The sequence below is a fragment of the Vulpes vulpes genome, chromosome 14 (assembly GCF_048418805.1).
Source record: "Vulpes vulpes isolate BD-2025 chromosome 14, VulVul3, whole genome shotgun sequence".
Taxonomy (NCBI): Eukaryota; Metazoa; Chordata; class Mammalia; order Carnivora; family Canidae; genus Vulpes; species Vulpes vulpes.
This window is the reverse complement of record NC_132793.1, coordinates 42655623-42665098: the sequence shown is the minus strand read 5'-3', so window position 1 is coordinate 42665098 and position 9476 is coordinate 42655623.

Genomic DNA, 9476 nt, shown 5'->3' with positions numbered 1-9476 from the left:
CCCTAGTGGGGTGGTATAGGAGATGGGGCTTTTGGGAGGTAGTTAGGTTTAGATAAGGTCATAAAGGTAGAGCCTGCAGAATGGATTAACGTCCTTATAAGAAGAGCAAGAGACTAGAGCTTGCTCTCCACCGTATGAAGACATAGTGAGAAGATGGTCATCTGTGAACCAGGACGGGCCCTCCCTGGAGCCCACCCAGGCTGGCACCCTGATCTCAGACTTCCCAGCCTCCATAATGACAATTTTCTGTTGTTTAAGCTATGCAGTCTTCGGTATTTTTGTTACAGCAACCCAAGCTAAAGCAGCAATGAACTGTTCCCCAAAGTCAAGTATCGGTGTGGAATCCTGCTCCAGAGTCGGTATCATCTAACACACAAGATTCAAGACCCAGTTTTCTGTCAGAACCTTCTAGCAACTCTCCTCCAGGAGCCAGGTACTTAGTGGTCTTGAATTCCTCGCTTTCTTTTTCTCGGTGGTAAACTAGATGGAAGAGTCCTGCTTAATCATCGGAGAATCTCAGCAAGAGGTGCTCCTGAAATAATCACAGAGGTAAGGAGGGGCAGAGCTCCTACGACAAGTGAGAGGGCGTAAAATTGAGACCCACGGACCCACCGGCAGGGTTAAAGAAAATCACTTGGTAATGTTGAAGGACACTTAGGACATCAATGTGCTGTGTGCATTTCAAAGCTGTTTATCCCTTTCTCAGCATCTCCATTCCCCCCATTCTACTCTCTCTTCTGTGACTTTAACTTTTGTAGGTTCCACATAGAAGTGAGATCATATGGTATTTGTCTTTCTGTGTCTGGCTTATTTCACTTAGCATAAGACCCTCCAGGTTCATCCATGTTGTTGAAAATGGATTCCGCCCCCCAAAAAAAGAAAAGAAAAAAAGAAAATGGATTTCCCTCTTTTTCATGGCAGAATAATATTCCTGTGTGTGTGTGTGAGAGAGAGAATGGCATACTCCTTATCCATTCATCTGTCAGTGGTCACAGTGTTAACATATCTTGGCTATTTTGAGGAATGTTGCAACTAACATGGGAGTACAGATAGCTCCTCAAAATTCTGATTTTATTTCCTATGGATGTATACCCCAGAAGTGCAACTGCTGAATCAAATGGTAGTTCTATTTTTAATTTCTCGAGGAATCTGCATACTGTTTTTCATAATGGCTGTACCACTTTATATTCCTACCAACAGTGTGCAAGGTTCCCTTTACTCCACATCCTCACCATTGCCAATACTTGTTACTTCTTGTCTTTCTGATGACAGCCACTCTAACAGGTGTGAGGCGATACCCCTTTGTGGTTATAATTTGTGTTTTCCTGACAATTAGTGATGTCGAGAACCTTTTCGTCTACCTATTGGCCATTTCAGTTATAAGACAAATGAGTTCTAGGGACCTTAAAGTACAGCATGTTGACCATAGTGAATAACACTGTGTTGTATACTTGAAATTTCCTTAGAGAGTAGTTCTTAAGTGTTCTCACCACACACCAAAAAGATAACCATGTGAAGTCATGGGTGTATTAAAGAGCTTGATTGCAGTAATTGTTTCATAATGTATAGGTATATCAAATCACCACATTGTACACTGTAAATATAAACTATTTTTATTTGTGAATTATGCCTCAATAAAGTTAGGAAGAAAATAAATTGTAGGAAAATTTTAGAATTAAAAATTTTTAAGCACCAAGGTGAAAAAATATATTATGTATACATGAAAAGAAAAGAAGTATTGGTACATGCTGCAACATAGATGAACTTTGAAGCGTTGAAAACAGTATGCTAAGTAAAAGAAACATAAAAGACCAGGTATTGTATGATTCCATTTATAGGAAAGTATCCAAATCTGTAGACATAAAGCAGATTACTGTTTGCCAAAGGCTGGGGGATTTGGGAGATAGAGAGTGACTGCAAATAAGTTTCCTATTGGGGATAATAATTATGTTCTAGAATTAGATCATGATGATGGGTGCACAACTCTGACTCTACTAAAACCCCTGAATTGGGCACCTTAAAAGAGTAAATTTTATGGCACATTAATTATTTCACTGAAGCTGTTCAAGTAAGTGAAAAAAGCTGTTTATAAGTATCAACTCATTTCATCTTCACAACATCTCTACAAAATAGGTGCTGTTTGCGTTCCTCTTTTACAGATGAGGAAACTGAGGCACAGAGCGGTACATAAAGCACCCAGAATCCACAGCCAGAAAGTTACAGAGCAACCTAATTGGTTTTTAATTTTAATTTCGAAGACAAAAAGATTAAATGTGCCTGGTTTAAAGTTTAAAACAGAGAACATATATCTTCTGTCAATAGGTACAAGGAGAACATGTGTGTCTAGAATCTTCCAATCCTGTATTTTAGCTACTTAAAAAATAGGAGGAGAGAGCTAGGCTGGAGAGGGGGGAGAGGAAAGAGAGAGGAAGACAGGACTAGGCACCTGATGGGAGAGGAGGCAGAGAGAGAGAACGGAAGAGAACAGGGAAACTGACAGGAACTCTCCGTGGTTCTGGGACAATAGCATTCGCCTCCCTGGGATGTTCACTGGAAAATGGACTTCTGAGAAATGTACCCCATTCATGTAGCCCCTTGGAGTTCTGTTTTTGGGTCTTCTACTCCTCCCTTTGATAAGAGAGCCTTGCAGCATCCAACAGAATATTGTTCTCAGAAGATGGACACTGTGAGCACGGCTCTGCAGGAATAAACGGTGGGGGCGGGGGTGGGGGGGAGCAGGGATTCTGGCTTCACTCCGGGGACAATCCTTTACCTTTGGGGCCTCAGTTTTCTCCTCTGTACTGTGGTGACAATGATATGTCTGCTACTTCCATGGCTTTCTGACTGAGACAGTGAATTAGTATCATGGCTGCACCAAAGCCAGGCATGTGGCCATAATGCAAGTTGGGGCATTCCTGCCAGGGAGCCTGAAGATGGGAACCCCTCGGCCTTGGGGGGAGGGGACGGGCTCCTGTCACTACTACTGCCGAGAGTGGCCCGAATCCTTGCCTCATATATTTGGGCAATATCTCTTTGTTTGTAGCTGAGTGGGCCTTTCAGTGACATCTTAGCTGGGGTGGCAGGGAGGGCTCCCACCCAGCTTGCCCAAACTATGCATTAGTTTCATCATTTCCAAATACTTGGTGTGACTGAGTTCCTTTGGATTCAAAATCCAGTCCCATTATCAGAAAAAAAAATGTCAGCATTACCGTTGTTAATGGAAGAAAAGAGCTATTAGAGCCTTTATTTATTTATTTATTTTTAGAGCCTTTAAATATAATTTCGACTGCTGTAAATTTGTAAATCGTTGTTAAAAAAAATGACTTTAACTGACATTACCACATGTTGGCAAAGACCTGGAACGGCTGGAACGCTCTGTACTCCTGTGGGTTGGAAGCACTTCAACTATCTCTGCTGGAGCTGAACAGATGTGAATGCCATGACCCAGCATCTTCATCCCCAGATATAGGCTCAACGGAACCGCATACACATGTGCACCAAAAGACAGAGGCAAGCATATCTGTATAAATTACACTTCCAGAAGTCTGCATGGTGGTTACCCTCCTGGGAGGGCAGAGGGAGTATCTGCTGTGAGAAGCATGTGTGGGGCTTCTGGGATGCTGATATCATTCTTTAAAAAAAAAAAAAAAAAGATTTTGTTTATTTATTCATGAGAGACACAGAGGGAAAGAGGCATAGACACAGGCAGAGGGAGAAGCAGGCTCCCTGCGGGGAGCCCAATGCAGGACTCAATCCCATAATCCCAGGATCATGACCTGAGCCGAAGGCAGACGCTAAACCACTGAGCCACTCAGGTGCCCCAGTATCATTCTGTTTCTTCATCTGCTTGTGGTACTGGGAGTTCATGAAAATTAATCAAGTGGCACATAGATTTTACTATATGACCTACTTCTATACAAGTCTTACATAAAAGTACGAAATGATAGAAAAAAATGGCTTTATGTCTTATCATCGTTGCTTCTTGTGCCAAGAAAATTTTTTTTCTTGTAACTATCAAGAACAGAAAAGATTATCATTTAAAATGTCTTGATCAGGATTTATGTGCAGACGTTTTTTCATTTCCTTATTTTTATTTTTTTAAGGCTTATTTATTTTTTAGTAATCTCTACACCCAACATGGGGCTTGAGTTCATGACCCTGAGATCAAGAGTCACACACCCTCTTCTGACTGAGCCAGCCAGCCACCCCTCTGTGCAGGTTTAAACATAAAAATTGGTATGAAAACGACACAGAGAAACAAGCTATAGTTTTTCATTTAAAAACAAAAACAACAAATAAAAATAAAAACAACAACAACAACACAGAGTTGTTATCAGGAAATTTTACGTGGATTCAATATTTAAATCTGCCCCAAAATTTTGTTTTCATTTTTCTTCTCATAGAATACCATAGATTTTTTTTGTTTTTATTTTTATAAGAATATATATAAAGACTATGTAAATAATTATTATCTGTGACGTTGCATTTAAGAGTCCCATGCTCAAAAAAAAAAAAAAAAAAAAAGAGTCCCATGCTCTACAAACTGAGCTAGCCAGGCTCCCTTCCATGAAGCTCTGTTTAGAATTATCCAAGCTCCCTCAAGTTGATCCCAGTGCGCTATGCAAATATCCCTTTTTTATGTATATCAGGATGGGACAAAGATTTGGAAACATGGCTAGTTTAGTACAGTTTGTTTCGTGGACCAGAATGTCTGAACCTCATGTCTCTGCCTTTCTTCTAGTGTCCTGGTATCCTGAGCTCACATGAGCTCCCACCTCTCACAACTTTGGACTGACCCAGATATGACCGGAGTGACCACTGCTCTCTATTCCTCTCACCATAGAAGGACAACGGTGCTCCATTCACAATTCCTGTCCCTTCAATGTTAGTTTTGATTGAAAAAAGGGGGCTAGTGATGATATTAAAACAGGAAGCCTCAGAAGTATATCTGCTCAAACTCAGGTGTACTGGAGCCTGTGGGTTTCAGGATACTCTACCCTCGCTGAGTTTTCAACCCTTGACGTCCCTTTGAGATTGATTGCTTGCATGATAATTCTTCCTATGTAAAATCACTGGGAGACACAACAACTGCCATCAGAGTGAGCTTGATTTCTAACACAAAAATATAAATCTGACCTCCTTAAAGACCTCTCACTGGCTCTGCATTCCTAGGGGATGAAGCCCCACACTGCCTTCTACCCTCCCCTCTGGCCTCTTCTAAGAAAGGGGAGGGCATCAAAAAGAAGTATAGTTGCAAATCAGGAGGTTGGAGAAGAACCAAGAAATGCAAACAAAGTTGGGGAGGGGAGTACAATCATCTCCCTACATTTGAACAATGTGGTCACATAATGCTTGTTCCACCTTAATTCATACAAGGGCGAGATTTGAAAAAAAAAAAATGCCTTCACCACTCAGTGTGTAATTTGGCTCGTGTTTTGTGGGCTTGAATAGGGGCCAGGTCTTTGCAGCTATTATGGGAAAGCCAGGTTTCCAAGTCACTTCTGTTTTAGGGACTATTAATCATCAGTCCTCTAGTGGGAAGTGTTCACAGGAAGACATAGGTATAAAGTGGGATAGATGGGTGGGCACAAATGTAACAGGCGAGGCTGGACACCTACGGCAATGAATGAGAAGGTTGTATGGGGCAGGGCTCTGATAGAGAGAGGAGGCAGCCAGGGGCTGATTTGTTTAGGAAGAAGGTGGAGGCTGTCAGCTGAACTGGTACCAGCATCTGATCTTGGGATCAATGTTCCAGTCTCAGCACCAAATGACTATGGAAACATCACATCACATGATACCCCATAAAGCACCCTTAGGACTATTTAAAAAGCAAACGTGGAGTCCTGCCTCGAGTATGGCCCTGTAGTGGGCTTTAACAGGCAGTGTTTATAATAGGGCCCGATCTTCTTCAGATTTAACTTCTAAAGTCAGCCCTCAACATGGAAAGCATGGAAAGCAAAAATCACCATTGAAATTGCCCTTGAAAATCCCTTAGGAGGGAGTATGTTGGAGACAATAGACTTCATTTCAATAAGCCCAACCCAGTGTTTCCTCTAGCACTGAAACTGATTGCTGTGAATTCAGTAAAGGAGCTGTTTAATTTATTTGGAATTCTGTGTAGGAGATTTGTCTCTTCTCTCCCATTTAGTAACATATTCAATCATTTATTTACATCAGTATGGATTCACACACATATTTATTTTATACTTTGAGCCATAACGCAGCATCACCTTATCTTGTGGCTCAAATTGTTCCAGTTTTGACCACTGAGAGCTCCTTCAGCTGGCTCCTGTACTCGTGACACGTCCCTACCAGTGTGGGGTTTCCTTTTTTTTACACTTGCTTACTTTCTGGCACAAGATGCTCCAGCATTGGGCAGCCCGGGTGGCTCAGGGGTTTAGCGCTGCCTTCAGCCCAGGGCGGGATCCTGGAGACCCGGGATGGAGTCCCACGTCGGGCTCCCTGCATGGAGCCTGCTTCTCCCTCTGCCTGTGTCTCTGTCTCTCTCTCTCTCTCTCTCTGTGTCTCTCATGAATAAATAAATAAAATATTTTAAAAAAAAGATGCTCCAGAATCATTTGTTGAAAAGACTCTCCTTTCCCCCAATTTCACCCAGCATCATTTGTTGTGAATTATTATTAAAATTCACACCCTTATTAAAAATTGACCATACATGTGAGGGGTTACTCCTGGGGTCTCTATTCCATCCCATTGATCTGTATGTCTGTCTTAATGCCAGACGGAACAATACTGTTTTGATTACTGTAGGTTTATAAGTTTTGAAATCAAATCTGAATCCTCCAACTTTGATATTTTTCAAGATTGCTTTGGCAATTTGTGGTCCCTTGAGATTGCATAGGGATATTAGAATTGGCTTTTCTATTTCTGCAAGGAGTACCAGTTGGATTTTGGTAGGGATTGCATAGGATCTGTAAATCACGTAGGGGAATATTTTCACCTTATCAGTGCTAAGTCTTTCAGTTCATCAGGAAATGTTTTTCCATTGGTTTATCTCTTTAATTTGAGGGGGGGGGTAATATTTTGCATTTCCAATGTACAAGTCTTTCTTCTCCTTTGTTAAATTCATTCCTAAGTATTTTATTACTTTTGATGCTGTTTTAAACAGAATTGTTTTCTTAATTCCTTTCTTGGATTGTTCATTTTTTATGTATAGAATTGCAGCGAGCAGTGCCCGGGTGACCCATTCAGTTAAGCGTTCGACTCCTGCTTTTGGCTCAGGTCATGAGCTTGGGATCTTTTTTTTTTTTTTTTTTTAGGTGAGCTTGGGATCTTGAGATCAAGCCCTGCATGGGGCTCTGTGCTCAGTGGGGAGTCTGCTTGAGATTCTCTCCCTTCCTCTCCCTCTGCCCCTCCCCCACACTCATACTTTCTCTCTCTCTCAAATAAATAAATCTTTATTAAAAATGCACATGATTTTTTACATTGATCTTGTATCTGTGACTTTGCAGAATTTATTAGCTCTGTTTTATTGTGTATAACTTCTGTAGGGGTCTGCATATAAAAGTATGTTATATGTGAATAGAAATCATTTCACTTCTTCCTTTCCAATGTAGGTGACTTTTCTTGTTCTTGCCTCATTGCCCTGGCTAGGACTTCAGTATTATGTTGAGTAGAAGTGGCAAAAAGGCATCCTTGTCTTGTCCTGGATCTTAGGGGAAAACTTTCAGTCTTTTACCATTGGGGGTGATGTTAGCTTTTGGTTTTTCATACATGGCCTTTATCTTGTTGAGGAAGCTTCCTTCCGTTCCTAGTTTATTAAGTGTGGTTTTCTTTTTTTATTAAAAAGTGTGTTAAATTTTGTCAAATTTTTTCTGTATCAACTGACATAATCATGTGGGTTCCTCCTCCATTCTATTAATGTGATGTGTTATACTGATTGATTTTTGTGTATTGAACCAGGCTTGCATTCCAGAAATAAATCCTACTTGGTCAAGATGGATAATCTTTTTTTAATATGTTGCTGAATTTGGTTTGCTAGTATGTTTTCTTTAACATATCCAACTTTTTATTTGCATGGCTAAGTATTATTTGTACTCAGTTTGCTAGTATTTTATTGGGGATTTTTACATCAATTTTCATCAGGGATATTGGTCTGTAAATTTCTTTTCTTTCCTTTTTTTTCTTTTAATGCCTGTAAATTTCTTTTCTTATAGTGTCTTTGCTTTTGGTATCAGGGTAACACTGGTCTCATAGAATGAGTGAGATAGTATTCCCTCTTCTTCAATTTTTAAAAGAGTCGGGGAAGGATTGGTGTTCATTCTTTAAATATCTGGTAAAATTCACCAGTGAAGTCATCTGACCCAGGACATTACTTTGTTGGGAGTTTTTGATTAGTGGTTCAATCTCAATAATATAGATATATTCAGATTTTCTATTTCTTCATGATTTAGTTTTGTTAGATTGTTTCCAGAAATTTGTCCATTTCCTCTAGGTTATCCTGTCTACTGGCATATAAACATTCATAATATTCTCTTACAATCATTTTTATATCCACAAAATTTGTAATAATGTCCACACTTCCATTTATGATTCTGATGATTTGAGTCTTTTATATCCTTTCTTCCCAATTGAACTAAAAGTTTGTTTAGGGGCTCCTGTCCAGCTCAGGTGGTGGAGCATGCAACTCTCAACTCAGGGTTGTAAGTTTAAGCCCCACATTGAGGGTAGAGATTACTTAAAATAAAATAGATATTTTTTTGGGATCCCTGGGTGGCACAGCGGTTTGGCGCCTGCCTTTGGCCCAGGGCGCGATCCTGGAGACCCAGGATCGAATCCCACGTCGGGCTCCCAGTGCATGGAGCCTGCTTCTCCCTCTGCCTATGTCTCTGCCTCTCTCTCTCTCTCTCTCTCACTGTGTGCCTATCATATATAAATAAAATAAAAATAAAAATGAAAAAAAAAATGAAAAAAATAGATATTATTTATTTATTTTTTAAAAAGATTTATTTATTTATGATAGACATAGAGAGAGAGGCAGAGACACAGGAGGAGGGCGAAGCAGGCTCCATGCCGGGAGCCCAACGTGGGACTCAATCCCGGGGCTCCAGGATCATGCCCTGGGCCAAAGGCAGGCGCCAAACCACTGAGCCACCCAGGGATCCCCTAGATATTTTTTAAAGTTTGTTTACTTCATTGATTTTTTTGAAGAAATTTTAGTTTTAGTGTTTTTTTTTCCTGTTTCTTTCTATTGTTTTTCTATTCTCTATTTCATTTCTATCTCTGCTTTAATCTTTATTATTTTCTTCTTTCTGCTAGATTTGAGTTTAGTTTGCTCTCCTTTTTAGTGTAGGTTAGGTTATTGATCTGAGATATGTGTTCTTTTTCAATGTATGCGTTTACCACTATAAATTTCCCTCTTAGCACTGCTTTCACTGAATCCCATACATTTTGGTATGTTGTGTCTTTGTTTTCATTTGTCTCAAGGTATTTTGTAATTTTCCTTGTGATTATTCCTT